At 44.9% G+C, this 16,518-nt stretch overlaps 1 protein-coding gene across 5 annotated transcripts in view; it reads right to left on the bottom strand.

Moving 5' to 3' along the window:
• The window catches only part of LOC117368010 (transcription factor MafG), a 147,523-nt gene that overhangs the window by 39,598 nt on the left and 91,407 nt on the right, over positions 1–16,518 (bottom strand). The window lies entirely within an intron of this gene.

The following is a 16,518-nucleotide window of genomic DNA, read 5'->3' as shown; positions in this document are numbered from 1 at the left end:
CTGCTCTAAGGACCCCTCCCGACTCCCCAAGACCAGAAAGGAGACTGTCTGACATGAAAGGGGGAAAGCACTTTAGGGAGAAAGGATGAAACAGGACGCAGTATTATACACGCCCTAGAAAATTCCAAGAAGGAGGGCTGACAAGCAAAGGCCTGCAACTCTGACACGTGCTGTGCTGAAATGATGGCCACTAGAAAAACCATCTTCAGATTAAGGTTCTTCAGCATACAAAAACCCAAAGGTTCGAATGGCTGATGAATTAACACTGACAATACCAACTTGAGATCCCAGGTTGGAGGCTGAAGACACTGGAGGCCACAGCAACCTTACCGTTTGCAAGAAACGGATCACAACTGGGTGGGTCGCTATCCACCTTCCCCAACTATCCCCCCCTCCCAAATGTCACCAGAGCTGCTACCTGAACTTGCAAGGAAGACCAGACAAGACCCTTCCCTAAATCATCTTGCAAAAAAATCCAGAATGCAGGGCAAGGAAGCACACAGGGGGACCAACGAGCAAGTGGAACACCAATCCTCAAACAAACGCCAGATGCACACATAAGCACGGAAAGAAGAAAGCCTCCGAGATCCCAAAAGCATAGATGACTCTGTCCAAGTATCCTTTCCTATTTAGGTGCTCCCTCTCAAGAGCCAAGTCGTAAGAAAAACTCCCTTGAGGTTTAAAATAGGATGAAAGGACCCCTCCTTTTTGGGGACCACAAAGTAAATTGAGTACATCCTGGTTCCCACTTCGCTGGGAAGCACTGCTTTGAGCTCTACCAACCTCTGGAGAGTTTGACGAAAAGTCCATTTCTTCCAGGCAGAGCGACAAGGAAAGGAGAGAAAAAGGTCGGGTAATGGCCATTCAAACTCAAGCGCATAACCATCGTGGACTACCTCCAGCACCCACTAGTCTGCTGTTATCTGGGTCCACCCCTGGTAAAACATCTGTAACCTGGCTCCTACTGGTACCAGCGGGAGGACCCGAACACCTTCACTGTGCAGGGCAAGAAGAGGAAGAAAGCCCAAAGGAATCTAGGCCTCCCCAGCGGGCACCCTGAAATGCCGACCTCTAGAGGCTATGGAAACTCTACCAGGCCGAAAACGGCGAAACTCAAAGACGTCCCCAGCTAGAACCGCCCCTACACATCTGCCGAGGCTTGTCTTCCGGTAGACAGGGCACCTTAGAGTCACCTAAACTCTGTACCAGCTTATATAATACCTCCCCAAACAAAAAAGAACCTTTAAAAAGGAAAACAACTGAGTTTAGACTTTGAGGCCGAATCTGCCAACCAACCATGGAGCCACAAGGAACACCTAGTAGTTGTCCCAACAGTCATAGACTTGGCCAAGGCTCGCAACAAACTGTACATCGCATCCGACAGATAGAAGTTCCTAACTCAATCTTCACAACTTCCTGATCAGACTTTCTATCCAACACATGCTCAGACTCATGATCAGACTCTCTACCCAACACATACTCAGCCCGCTCTAGTAACTAAACCACCACAAATTGCAGCCTGAACCGCCAGTCGCCACATCGAAGCTCTGCTTAAGGAGAGACTCCATCAGACAATTCTGGGGGTCCTTAAGGGCAGAGCCCTCCCCCCCCCTCAAAGGGGACTGTGCGGTTTGTTTTTTAGTAATAACCGAAACCACAGTATCAACCACCGCAAAGAGTCCTTATCAGCTTCGGAGATGGAATACAAATGTGCCATGGAGTGTGCAACCCAGAAAGGCACATCCAGGGTCCTCCACTGTGCCTGAATGTCACTGATGCATAGGAAAGGACTGCAAAGTCATCTGAATATCTTTGAGAAGAGGGTCAACCACCCGCAGGATCTTAGTGTCATCCTCAAAATGCAACATGGACGAGACCTGAAGAATGAGCTCCTGTTAACTCCTCCCTGTGAAAAAAACAGACCACTGAAGTATCTTTCTCTCACGGGCGGCTCGGTCATCCAGTCTTCCGAGCCATCTGCCTCCCCAAGTCCCCTGTGGGAACCCCGATACAAACCAGTCCTCATCTGAGGGAAAATCCTCATCAAAACAGTCTTCCTCCACCTAGGACAAGCCCTGGCATATAGGCGAGGAGCCCAAGGCCCCCGCGGTACCAGCAGTCAATGGAAGAGGGGAGTAGTATCAGCTGAATGCATACAATAGGCCCTATACATTGCCAGCACAAAGTCAGGAGAAGCCCCAGAGCTGCGAGGGACCCTTGCTCTATTCCAGAGAAGAAGCCTGTGCAGTAAGCTCCTGCCTCTCCAGCCAAGGTGGGAGTGCCGAAGACAGTTAAAATGACGGGAAACCTCTAGCACTCGCAGTTGAAAGAGAAACCTCCCTGTTTGCTGCTGTGGCTGAATGCAAAGCGAACAGAGGATTCCTCTGACAGCGCTAGCTCATCTTGATGAAAGCAAAATTTAGATGCCATCTGCCTGGAGGCTTCAGCGCGAACAAACAGAGCATGTCTTTGGGTGGGAGGTGCTCATTGTGAACTGCTGCCACATGGGAACAGCACCAAAGGGAAGGGGGGGGGAATTTAAAAAACCGCCAGTAAGGGAAGAACATAAGCAATGCTGGGTCAGACCTGAGGTCCATCGTGCCCAGCAATTTGCTCACGCGGCGGCCCAATAGGTTCGGGACCTGTGCAGTAATCCTCTATCTATACCCCTCTATCCCCTTTTCCAACAGGAAATTGTCCAATCCTTTCTTGAACCCCAGTACCGTACTCTGCCCTATTACGCCCTCTGGAAGTGCATTCCAGGTGTCCACCACAAGTTGAGTGAAGAAAAACTTCCTAGCATTCGTTTTGAATCTGTCCCCTTTCAACTTTTCTGAATGCCCTCTTGTTCTTTTATTTTCCGAAAGTTTGAAGAACCTGTCCCTCTCTACTCTCTCTATGCCCTTCATGATCTTGTAAGTCTCTATCATATCCCCTCTAAGTCTCCTCTTCTCCAGGGAAAAGAGACTCAGTTTCTCCAATCTCTCAGTATATGAAAGATTTTCCATACCTTTTATCAAACATGTCGCTCTCCTCTCAACCCTCTCGAGTATCGCCATATGCTTTTTAAGGTACGGCGACCAATATTGGACGCAGAACTCCAGATGCGGACGCACCATCGCCCGATACAATGGCAGGATAACTTCTTTCGTTCTGGTTGTAATACCTTTCTTGATTATACCTAGCATTCTATTCGCTCTCTTAGCGGCCGCTGCGTACTTTGCCGTCGGCTTCATTGTCATATCCACCATTACCCCCAAGTCCCTTTCTTGGGTACTCTCATTCAGTAACATCCCTCCCATCGTATAGCTGTACCTCAGATTTCTGCTTCCCACATGTAGTACTTTACATTTCTCAACATTGAACTTCATCTGCCATCTTGTTACCCATTCCCCCAGTATGTTCAAGTCCTTTTGTAATTCTTCGCAGTCCTCTAGTCCGAGCTCTACTAAATAGTTTGGTGTCGTCCGCGAATTTTATTATCTCGCACTTCGTCCCTGTTTCTAGATCATTTATAAATATATTAAATATTAGCGTCCGAGCACCGAGCCCTGCGGAACACCACTCGTGACCCTCCTCCAGTATGAGTAGAGGCCCTTCACTCCTACCCTCTGTTTCCTACCTGCCAACCAATTCCTGATCCATCTATGTACATCTCCTTCCACCCCATGGTTCTTCAGTTTCCGAAGTAGGCGTTCATGGGGCACCTTGTCAAAGGCCTTTTGGAAATCTAGATATATGATGTCTATGAGGGTCTCCTCTATCCATCCGTCTGTTAACTCCTTCGAAGAAGTGCAATAAGTTCGTTAGGCATGATCTCCCCTTACAGAATCCATGTTGGCAAGTTATCAGAAGTTTGTTTCTTTCAAAATGTTCATCGATGTTGTCTTTTATCAGCGCTTCCGCCATTTTCCCCGGAACCGAGGTCAGACTCACCGGTCTGTAGTTTCCCGGGTCACCTCTTGATCCCTTTTTAAAGATGGGCATAACATTGGCTATCTTCCAATCCTCCGGGATCTCGCCTGTTTTCAGGAATAGATTGCAAATTTGCTGAAGTAGTTCCGCTATTTCCTCCTTTAGTTCCTTCAGAACCCTTGAGTGGATTCCGTCCGGACCCGGAGAATTGTCAGTTTTTAATTTTTCTATCTGCCTGCGTACGTCTTCAAGGCTCACTTCCATGGATGTTAATTTTTCTGCTTGATCTCCATTGAAGATTTGCTCAGGTTCCAGTATGTTGAATGTGTCTTCATTTGTAAATACAGACGAGAAAAACATGTTAAGTCTTTCTGCCACTTCTTTCTCCCCCTTCACTACTCCCTTCCTGTCTCCGTCATCCAGCGGTCCCACCTCCTCCCTAGCCGGCTGCTTCCCTTTAACATATCTAAAGAATGGTTTGAAATTTCGTGCTTCCCTGGCTAACCTCTCTTCATACTCTTTTTTGGCTTTTCTAACCACACGGTGACATTCTTTTTGATACCTCCTGTGCTCTTTCCAGTTCTCCTCAGTTTTGTCCTTTTTCCATTTCCTGAATGAATTTTTCTTATTGCCTTTCACTTCCTTCACTACTTTAGTTATCCACGCTGGGTCTTTTGTTCGACTCTTTTTGCACCCCTTTCTGAATCTGGGGATATGCAGATTTTGCACCTCGCTCATCGTGTCCTTGAAAAAAGACCAGGCATGTTCTACCGTCTGCCATTTCTTGGAAGTGTTCCTAAGTTTCTTCCTTACCATTTCCCTCATTGCTTCATAATTTCCTTTCTTGAAGTTGAAAGTAGTCGCTATGGTTCTCTTTCCTTTCAGTATCCCTACCTCAACCTTGAACTTGATCATATTATGATCACTGTTTCCCAACAGTTCCTCTACTTTCACTTCCTTTGCAGGTCCCCTTAACCCATTTAGGATTAGATCCAGAGTGGCATATCCTCTCGTCAGTTCTCTAACAAGCTACTCCATGAAGCAATCTTGTGTAGCCTCCAGGAATTCTGTCTCCCTAGCGCATTTTGAGCTTCCAAGACTCCAGTCTATCCCGGGATAGTTAAAGTCTCCCATAATAACTCTGTTACCGCTATTGCATTCTCATTTTATCTCGGCTTCCATTTCTTCATCGATATCTCTGGTTTGCCCGGGTGGACGATAGTATAGGCCCATCTTTATTTCAGGCCCTTTCCTTCCCGGTATTTTAACCCATAGTGATTCCAGCCTGTTTGTCATCTCTGCTGTGTCCATTCTTGTCGATTGTATGCTTTCTTTTATGTATAGGGCTATTCCACCTCCTTTCTGTCCTGACCTGTCCTGGCGATAGAGCTTGTACTCTGACAGTGCTGTATCCCATTTGTTTTCTTCATTCCACCATGTTTCAGAGACTCCAATGATGTCTATGTCCTCTGCATTGGCCACGCCTTCTAATTCCCCCATTTTGTTTCTTAGGCTCCTTGCATTGGCATATATGCAATTTAGATCCTGGTATTTTCTTTCTTCATTTCCTTTCCCTGTGCTTCGATCTTTAGTTTCTTCTCCTGTGCTATAACCCTTCTAACCTCCTCTTTTGAGTTAGTCAACTCCTGTAATTTGCCCAATGTTTCTTCCCAGCCTTTTTCCCCCTTAGTATCTTCATGGGATACCTTCTTCCGAATCATCGACGCTTTGTCGACTGTCGGCTTTCCCCTTCTTCTTAGTTTAAAGCCTGTTCTATTCGTCTCCTGACGTTGTTTGCTAGAAGTCTAATTCCCGCCGTGCTCAAGTGCAGTCCATCTCTCCTGTAGAGCTTGCTCTTGCCCCAGAACACTGTCCAGTTCCTCACGAAGTGAAACCCCTCTTCCTCACACCATCTCCTCATCTATGCATTTATTGAATGTAGTTCCTCCTGCCTTTTCACATCTGCCCTCGGTACCGGTAGGATCTCTGAGAACGCTATTTTCTGAGTCCTCATCTTCAACTTCCTTCCCAGAATCTTGAACTGTTCTATCAGCGTGCTTCTTCTGTAGTCTCTCCTGCTGACATCATTTGTCCAGATGTGGATCATTACTGTAGTCTCTTCTGTCTTCGCTCCTTCCAGGATCTTTCCAATTTTGTCCACGATGTCCTTGGTTCTTGCTCCTGGGAGGCAGGTGACTAGTCGATCCTCTCTCCCTCCTGCTATGTGGCTCTCCAAATGCCTCAGGATTGAGTCTCCCACTAGGATTGCTGACTTTCCCTTCTTCAATTTTCGCTTCGGTCTCAGGTCAATGTCCTTGGAGTGTTTTGCTGCTTCTTCTTCTATATCCTTGGTGTGCTTCGCTGTTTCTTCTTCTGGGCATCGATTAGCTATTTTCTCCCCCTTGTGCGGTGTTCCTCCGTGGTCGTCTTCTTTGAGGTCATCTGTTTCTTGTTCTCCCTTCCATGTTGGTGTATCTTCGTCTTTCATCTGAAGTTCGTTCTCTTCCACCCTCCTCCTGTAGGCATCCTCGATGAATTTCTCGAGTTCCCTGACTTCCTCCTCAATGTGTCTCTCATTCATGAAGTCTTCAGCTGTCCTGATTGGGTCCTCCGTAGTGTAAAGTTCTTCTAGCTCCTGTATCTTGCTCTCTAGTCACTTTACTTCCTTCTTCAAGCTTTTCAGCTCCTGACACCGAGCGCATACATATGACTGTCTCCCCGAGGGGAGGTAGTCATACATATGACAGTCTGTACAGAATACTGGAAAGCTCATCTTCTTGCTTCCCTCTGCTTCCATTGTCGTTCACATTTTTCCGGAGTACTCTCTTTTAGTTCACTGTGTAAGTGCCCTCTGTGTCTGCTTTGTTTTGCTTATATGTTCTAATAGATTTTCTTCTGTTAGTTATTTGTTTTCTTACCTTGTCGCCCTTCCTTGATGTACTGACTCTGCCCTTCTTGAGGCCTTTCGCAAAGGCGCTCTTGCTAAGGCGAGCGCCTTTACCGCTCGCTGAACGGCTGCGCGCTGTTGGCCCCTCCCCTTTTAAGGGGAGCTTCAGTGGCTGATGTCAGGGGTGGGTGGAGCTAACTCTCGCCGATCCCCTTAGCCTCTTGCCTCTTCTCTCCCCTTCTCAGCTTTGGTATGGGCAGATTAGATGGGCCGTGGCCCTTTTCTGCCGTCAGTTTCTATGTTCTATGTTTCCTTCTGTTTTGTCCTTCTAAATCCTCTCTCTCCTCTGCTTTCTCCTGCTTGCCTGCTTGTCCCTCAGGCCTCTGTTCTGGCTTTTTTTTTTTTTTTTTTTTAACTACAGGGAGAGCAGAACCCACAGGCTCTCTAAGCTGTAGTCAATGCCCAAGAGCAAAGGGCTACCAGTTGAGGGACCACTACAGGAAAAAAAAGGGGGGAACTCAAGTGTGGTACCCCAAGACCAACAAAGGGACCTCCTCAAGCCCCTACCTCAGTCCAGGAAAGGTTAGACTAGGAATGGTGAAACTAAAACCATTCTACCTCCACAAAGCTATGGCCTTTTCAGAGACTACATAGACTTACCACCTCCACTTGCTGGAGACTGAGAACAGACTGGTTCTAGGAGGATGGCACAGTCCATTTGTACTATTATCAGAATTCAACTGTTCTCAGTCTCCACCTGCTGGCAGAGCAGCGTAATCATTCCATCCATCTGTGCTGGTCTGGAGGAATGCTGAAGAATGAACATTTACTGCCAGGAATGCAGGCTACCTGGCCTGTCTTTTTTATCTATCCCTCTTTTCCTCAGAAGGTATTTAATGAAATGTTTTTATTCTTATGAAAACTTAGCCCTTCAAATAATATTAATAACAACTTTATTTTTATATACCGTCATACCACAAACAGTTCTAAGCGGTTTACAAGGGAAGAGACTGTATACAGACAGCAATATTACAGAGAACTTTCAAAATTACATTGGCATGCTAAGCTTAGTCAGGTTTATCTGGAAGTGTTTTGGAGGTACATCAGGTTGAGGTATATCAGTTTATGAGCTGTTGCTAATTCAGCTTCAGGCACACACTAAGAGAGAGAAATACATAAGAACATAAGAATAGCCTTACTGGGTCAGACCAATGGTCCATCAAGCCCATAGCCTGTTCTTACGGTGCCAATGCAGATCACTAGTATCAGACCAAAACCCAAGGTGTAGCAATATTCCATGCTACCGATACAGGGCAAGCAGTGGCTTTCCACGTGTCTTTCTTAATAACCGACTATGGACTTTTTCGCCAGGAAATTGTCCAAACCTTTCTTAAAACCAGCTATGCTATCCACTCTTACCACATCCTCTAGCAATGCATTCCAGAGGTTAACTATTCTCTGAGTGAAAAAAATTTTCCTCCAATTGGTTTTAAAAGTATTTTTCCTGTAACTTCGAGTGTCCCCTAGTCTTTGTAATTTTTAATGGAGTGAAAAATCGATCCACTTGTACCAGTTCTACTTCACTCAGGATTTTGTAGACTTCAATCATATCTCCCCCTCAGCTGTCTCTTATCCAAGCTGAAGAGCCCTAACCGTTTTAGTCTTTCCTCATACGAGAGGAGTTCCATCCCCTCTACCATCTCAGTCGCTCTTCTTTGAACCTTTTCTAGCACCACTATATCTTTCTTGAGATAAGGAGACCAAAATTGAACACAATATTCCAAATGAAGTCGCACCATGGAACGATATAGGGGCATTATAACATTCTTAATCTTGTTAACTATTCCTTTTTTAATAATTCCTAGCATCCTATTTGCTTTTTTTGGTGGCCACAGCCACTAACACACATTGGGCGGAAGATTTCATCATATTGTCTTTGATGACACCCAGATCCTTTTCTTGGGTGCTGGCATTTATTCAATTTTATACTAGAGAGTTGCACAAGGACAGAAATTTCACCCATCCCTGGTGGAATCTAACCCATACCCACCTGTACCTGCTAAGATCAATTCTATCCCCACAATTAATCTCCTGCATCCCAATCCATACCTATAGGAGTCAACATTATATTCAATCGCAGCCCTCCATTTCCTTCTCCCAACCCCCAACAGCCTCCTCTGGTTGTTTTGGATCAGTGGTCTCAAACTCACAGGGCCACATTTTGGATTTGTAGGTACTTGGAGGGCCTCAGAAAAAAATAGCTAATGTAATATTAAAGAAATGACAATTTTGCATGAGGTAAAAACTCTTTATAGTTTATAAATCTTTCATTTTGGCTAAGTCTTAATAATAATATTGTAATTTATAGCTAGAGTCATATGATCAAGAAACTGTTTTATTGTACTTTTGTGATTATGATAAATAGTACCCAAAGGGCCGCATGTGGCCCCCAGGCCGTGAGTTTGAGGCCACTGTATTGGATGGTATTCACTATTTAACCAATGAGTATTCCAAGCCTCATTCCAGTGTCCCAGCTGCCTCTGTATGTTCCAAGTCTCATTCTGGAATCATCAGAGATTTTAACTACAATCTCACAGGAATGCTGCAGCAACTTCTTCCAGTCCCATAGTCCTCATTCTCATGAAGCTCTATGTTTCACACTTGTTGCCATAATTATTTTAGTGCCCAAAATCAACACCTGAACAAACGATCCATGGGAACAGACGATGTTTCATAGGGTTACCAGATGTTCTGATTTCCCTGGACATTTCCTCCCTTTTAGAGGACATGTCCGGGCGCCTGGACGACTTTTCAAATCCGGCACTTTGTCCAGCAGGGATGGCATCTGCGCATGGTGATGTCACGTACATGTGTGTGACATCGTGTCACACCAGCGCATGCGCAGATGCCCTCCTGACAAGTGAACAGGTTGAAGGGGTGGGGCGGAACGGGGTGTGACTGGGGGCAGGGCCATAGGTCTGGATTTTAGTTCCGGAAAATCTGGTAACCTGTTTCATGCAATTCAATCAGATATTTTGTCCTGTATAAGAACATAAAACTAGCCTTACTGGGTCAGATCAATGGTCCATCAAGCCCAGTAGCCTGTTCTCACAGTGGCCAATCCAGATGTAGCAATATTCTATGCTACTGATCCAGGGCAACTATATTGTACTGTTCACCTCTTCACTGGGGTTTACAATGTTTTGGGGCAATCCCTATGGAAGAATTGGCCCAAATCTTTGATTTTTTTTAAATTTCAGAATCCATTTTCCTACCCTATGAACATTCGTAACACACAACTGACAGATTCAAGTCACTATCTACCGGATATCAAAAGATGTTTTTTGAATAAATTAAAAGCAAACCCAAATAAAATCAAGGACGTACGCTGGTAGGGCGCTTGTCTTTAACCAAAAGGGCCGCCGCATGAGCGGACTGCTGGGCATGATGGACCACTGGTTTGACCCAGCAGCGGCATCTCTTATGTTCTTATGTTTTGGTTGGCAACTGCAGAGTGCCCATGTTTATCCCAAACCAGAGTTTGCTAGCTTTTGTCCATATATCAGGAATTATTTTTCATTCAGGACTAGATATAAAAACTCAAGTAGCAAATGTTGTCAAACAAGCAACCCAGTTGGAAGCTGCACCCACCCAGAGACATTTAACTGCTATTTGTGGCACCGATGCTATGGTAAAGGTAATTTATATTCTGTTTTATCCATTGCAGATTACATAAAGAATAAGGTAGGCATGGTTATTAGATCATTTTGACTCAGGGAGAGTTGAGATTAGTGAGATGATCAGATTCATATAGATAACTTTTTACACTCTTTTGAAAGATGATGTATGAGGGTGAAGTTCTGATTTTAACTGGCAGGTCATTCCAAATTTTTGCTCCTAAATATTCAAAAGATAGTTGGTGGTGTTTTGTTTTTTAATTTTGTTTTTCTTATTGTTGGAAATGATAATGTAAGTTTCTGGTCCGTTCTTTCATTTGTCACGATTTCTTAGAAATAGGCATCTTTTGTTGTTTCTTGTGCTTGACCAAATAGGAGATTTTGAATTGTATTCTTTGGACAGGTGGCCAATGAAGTTCTTTCAGTAGTGGGGTTACCCTGTCACATTTCTTAGCACCAAAGATCAATCTTGCAGCGGTGTTTTGCAGGAGTTGCAGCTTTTCAGGAGTTTGGCAGACATGTCTTCATACAGGGAGTTCCAGTAATCCATGAGTGGGAGTAAGATGACTTGTGCTATAATCCGGAAGCTGATGGGATCTAAAGACGAGCGGACGGTCCTTGGTTGTCTCATTTTAAAGAACGATTTCTTAAATGCAATTTTGGTCTTGCTTGGTTAATCTGGCATCTAGGATAAAGCCAACTTTTGATTTACTTTGTCTGAAGCAATTCACTGGTACTCAGGGTGAGGTTTGGGACTGGTGCACTTTTCTCGTTACTGAATCATACAAACTTGGTTTTTTGATTATTTAATTTCAAGAAATTATTTTTGGTCTCATTTGATAGTGGTTTTATGACAGCATATGAAGTACATTGTTGACTGAGTCTAAGGCAGGGCATAACAGGAATATGTCATCTACATATGATAGGATTAGGATGCCCATTGTTGACGTGTATTCATACAAATGTAGATGTTGAAGAGAAGTGGTGATAATGGTGATCCTTGTGGTACTCTGAGTCTATAGCTCATTAGATTATGATCTATGGCACTGAAAGCTGCAGAGATATCAAATTGTAGCAGAATCATGTCTTTACTTAGGTACTGTCTTACTTCTGTTACTAGTGTAAGTAACAGTGCCTCTGTGCTGTGGTTTGGTTGGAAACTGTATTGAGTTCCGTGTAGAATGTCATATAATACAATACATAACTGAGAAGTAGACCAAAAACGTCAAATTCTATAAATTTTGCCATCTAAGGAAATTATTTACAGTGCTCCCCCGTGAATTTGCGGTCCCGGTCATTCGCGGCATTTTCTGACTGCGAATGACTGGGCAGCCAAAGCAGGACCCCCAGCCGCCTGTAAATAAGCCTTGCACATGGCCAATACCAAATCAGGGGAAAAAAACCCAGAAGCAAATTAGACACGCTTCCCGCTGAGGGAAGGGCCATTGCCAAACTATCACCAGAAAAAATATGTGGTACTGAAGGCACAGCTGACTCTACTGCTCAGCTGCAGCTGAAATGGAATCCCCAGCCCCGGTGGACTGCAACACCGAATCTGACTGACCACTGGTGGCTAAGAAAACCCAGCATGGGCGACAGGGGAAGCCCCACTGATTAGCGATGCACGCGTGAAGGAGAACCCAGCACGCAGACACCTGAAGCTAGGTCCCTCAAGATGGCCAGAACATTTTGTGCACCCGCCAACTGCATCCACTGTTCGGCATCCACAAACAGCACACTTTTCTGCTTTTTTGAAGTGTTCATAATAAAAGCATCAAAAACCCACTCACAACAACACCGTGGGAAACGGCAGCCTCGACCTCCCAATACAAAGCTCCTTTTTTCTTTTTTACTTCTTCTCACAGCCAGCCAGCTTTATCAAGAGAAAGCAGACCCCACAGGCACTCTAAACTTTAGTAGTCAGTGTCGGTATCAGTGGCAAGGCGTACAGTTGAGGCTCCTCTACATTGATAAAACTTTAGGGAGGTGGGGGAAATGGGGAAAGGTTTAGTTTAGTTTAATGGAAGGAGAGATTCGACCCTTCCAAGTGTGACCCCCCCTCCCGAGGTCGGTAGGACCCCCGAGAGGGTCCCCCAAGCTCAGTCCAGACAGAAAAAGGGACAAGAAAGATTCACTAACCAGAACCAAAAGGTCTTAGACCTCAGCATAGACTGCACAAAACAGACCAAATATACACATGGCATAAATGTGCATGAGGCAAGTCTTTCATTTGAAAGAAAACTCAGGAATGAGAGGACATAGGATGAAGTTAAAAGGCGATAGGCTTAGGAGTAACCTAAGAAAATGCTTTTTTACAGAAAGGGTGGTAGAAATGTGGAATAGTCTCCTGATAGAGGTGGTGGAGACAAAGACTATTTGAAATCAAGAAAGCTTGGGACAGGCACGTGGGAACTCTTAGGGAAAGAGGAGATAGTGGGTGCTGCGGAGGGGCAAACTGGAGGGACCATTTGGTCTTTATCTGCCATCATATTTCTATGTTTCCATCATATTTCCATCTCCTACTCCCACAAGGCTCCCTGGTATCTCCCATACCACAGGGAATTAAAGCAGAAATGTCGAGCCTTGGAACAAAAATGGAAAAAATCGAAATCCCCTTCTGACAGACAATCTTGGAGACAACAGGTAGTGGCAGAAAGGCTTAACATGTTCTTCTCGTCTGTATTTACTAACGAAAACACGTCCAACATACCGGAACCTGAGCAATTCTTCAACGGAAGTCAGGCAGAAAAATTAACATCCATAGAAGTGAGCCTTGAGGACGTTCGCAGGCAGATAGAAAAACTAAAAACTGACAAATCCTCGGGTCCGGATGGCATACATCCAAGGGTTCTGAAGGAATTAAAGGAGGAGATAGCGGAACTACTGCAGCAAATTTGCAACTTATCCCTGAAAACAGGCGAGATCCCGGAAGATTGGAAGATAGCCAACGTTACGTCCATCTTTAAAAAAGGGATCAAGAGGTGACCCGGGAAACTACAGGCCAGTGAGCCTGACTTCGGTTCTGGGGAAAATGGCAGAAGCACTGATAAAAGAAAACATCAATCAACATTTTGAAAAACATGAACTTCTGATAACCAGCCAGCATGGTTTCTGCAAGAGAAGATCGTGCCTAATGAACTTATTGCACTTCTTCGAAATGCACGAAGACAACCGAAGCCTGGAACAAACATAAAGATGAACAGAAGAAATGTCACAAGGCGGTGAGGGATGCAAAACAGGACTATGAGGAAAAAATAGCCCGGGAGGCCAAAAACTTCAAGCCCTTCTTTAGATACGTGAAAGGGAAAAAACCTGCAAAAGAGGCAGTGGGACCCCTGGACGACATGGGAAGAAAAGGGTACATCAAGGAAGATAAACAAATCGCAGACAAACTAAATTCCTTCTTTGCGTCTGTCTTTACGAAGGAGGACACCTCAACAATACCTGAAGTGGAGAAACTGTTTACAGGAGAAATAAAGGACAGCCTCACCACAGTTGAAGTGAACTTAGATCAGATATACTACCAGATCGACAAACTTAAAAGTGACAAATCCCCTGGACCGGATGAAATTCACCCGAGAGTCTTGAAGGAATTGAAGGTCGAAATCGGAGAGTTACTGCAAAAACTTGCAAACCTGTCAATCAGAACTGGTCAGATACCAGACGACTGGAGGAAAGCGAACGTCACGCCAATTTTCAAAAAAGGATCGAGAGGAGAACCGGGCAACTATAGACCTGTGAGTCTTACATCTGTCCCCGGCAAGATGATTGAATCACTGATCAAGGATAGCATAGTTCAGCACTTGGACACACATGACTTGATGAAACCCAGTCAACATGGATTCAGGAAAGGGAAATCGTGTTTGACGAATTTACTCCAATTCTTTGAGACCGTGAACGAGCAAATTGATAGTGGAAAGCCGGTGGACATAATATACTTGGACTTCCAGAAAGCATTTGACAAAGTTCCACACAAAAGACTTCTTAGGAAACTACAAAGCCATGGCATAGAGGGAGATATACAAAGATGGATAGGCAAATGGCTGGAAAACAGGAAGCAGAGAGTGGGCATAAATGGGAAGTTCTCCGACTGGGAGAAAGTGACTAGTGGTGTACCCCAAGGCTCGGTACTTGGGCCGATCCTTTTTAATATTTATATCAATGACCTGGAAAACGGAACATCCAGTGAGATCATCAAGTTTGCAGACGACACAAAACTCTGCCGGGCAATCAGATCGCAGGAGGACAGTGAGGAACTCCAGAGCGATTTGTGTCGGTTAGAAAAATGGGCGGAGAAATGGCAGATGAAGTTCAACGTGGAGAAATGCAAGGTAATGCATTTAGGCAGTAAAAATAAGGAATACGAGTACAGAATGTCAGGTGCAACTCTGGGAAAAAGTGAACAAGAAAGGGATCTGGGTGTACTGATAGATAGGACCCTGAAGCCGTCGGCACAATGCGCGGCAGCGGCAAATAAGGCAAATAGAATGTTGGGCATGATAAAGAAAGGAATCTCGAGTAGATCGGAGAAAGTTATAATGCCGCTTTATAGGGCAATGGTCAGACCCCACTTGGAATACTGCGTCCAACATTGGTCTCCCTACTTAAAGAAGGATATAAAACTGCTGGAGAGGGTGCAGAGATGAGCAACTAAACTAGTGAAGGGTATGGAGAAACTGGAATATGAGGATCGACTTAAAACACTGGGATTGTTCTCCCTTGAGAAAAGGAGACTGCGTGGGGATATGATCGAAACCTTCAAAATACTGAAAGGAATCGACAAAATAGAGCAGAAAAAACTATTTACATTGTCCAATTTGACACGGACAAGAGGACATGAAAGGAAGCTAAGGGGGGGCAAGTTCAGGACTAATATCAGGAAGTTCTGCTTCACACAGAGAGTGGTTGACATCTGGAATACTCTCCCAGGGGAGATTATTGCGGAATCGACAGTCCTAGGCTTCAAAAGCAAACTAGATGCATATCTCCTTGAGAGAGGCATATAAAGATATGGTTGGCTATAAAATAAGCCAGGTGTATACCTAGCAGGGCCTCCGCGTGTGCGGATCGCCGGACTTGATGGACCGAAGGTCTGATCCGGAGATGGCGCTTCTTATGTTCTTATGATCAACAAACGGATGGACAAAGGAGACCCCATAGACATCATATATCTAGATTTCCAAAAAGCCTTTGACAAGGTGCCCCATGAACGTCTACTCCGGAAACTGAAGAACAATGGGGTGGAAGGAGACGTACATAGATGGATTAGAAACTGGTTGGAGGGTAGAAAACAAAGGGTAGGAGTGAAGGGTCACTACTCCGACTGGAGGAGGGTCACGAGTGGTGTCCCGCAGGGCTCGGTGCTCGGGCCGCTGCTATTTAATATCTTCATAAATGATCTAGAAACAGGGACGAAGTGCGAGATAATAAAATTTGCGGACGACATCAAACTATTTAATGGAGCTCGGACTACAGAGGACTGCGAAGAATTGCAAAGGGACTTGAACAAACTAGAAGAATGGGCAGCGAGATGGCTGATGAAGTTCAACATTGAGAAATGTAAAGTATTACACGTGGGGAGCAGAAATTCGAGGTACAACTATACAATGGGAGGGATGTTATTGAATAAGAGTACCCAGGAAAGGGACTTGGGGGTAATGGTGGACATGACAATGAAGCCGTCGGCACAGTGTGCAGCGGCCGCTAAGAGAGCAAATAGAATGCTTGGTATAATCAAAAAGGGTATTACAGCCAGAACGAAAGAAGTTATCCTGCCGTTGTATTGGGCGATGGTGCGCCCGCATTTGGAGTACTGTGTCCAATATTGGTCGCCGTACCTTAAGAAGGATATGGCGTTAGTCGAGAGGGTTCAGAGGAGAGCGACACGTCTGATAAAAGGTATGGAAAACCTGTTATATTCTGAGAGATTGGAGAAGCTGGGTCTCTTTTCTCTGGAGAAGAGGAGACTTAGAGGAGATATGATAGAGACTTATAGGATCATGAAGGGCATAGAGAGAGTAAAGAGGGACAGATTCTTCA

This window comes from Geotrypetes seraphini, chromosome 10, assembly GCF_902459505.1.
Source record: "Geotrypetes seraphini chromosome 10, aGeoSer1.1, whole genome shotgun sequence".
Classification (NCBI taxonomy): domain Eukaryota; kingdom Metazoa; phylum Chordata; class Amphibia; order Gymnophiona; family Dermophiidae; genus Geotrypetes; species Geotrypetes seraphini.
The sequence above is the reverse complement of the archived record's forward strand: the minus strand, read 5'-3'. Positions and strand labels throughout refer to the sequence as shown.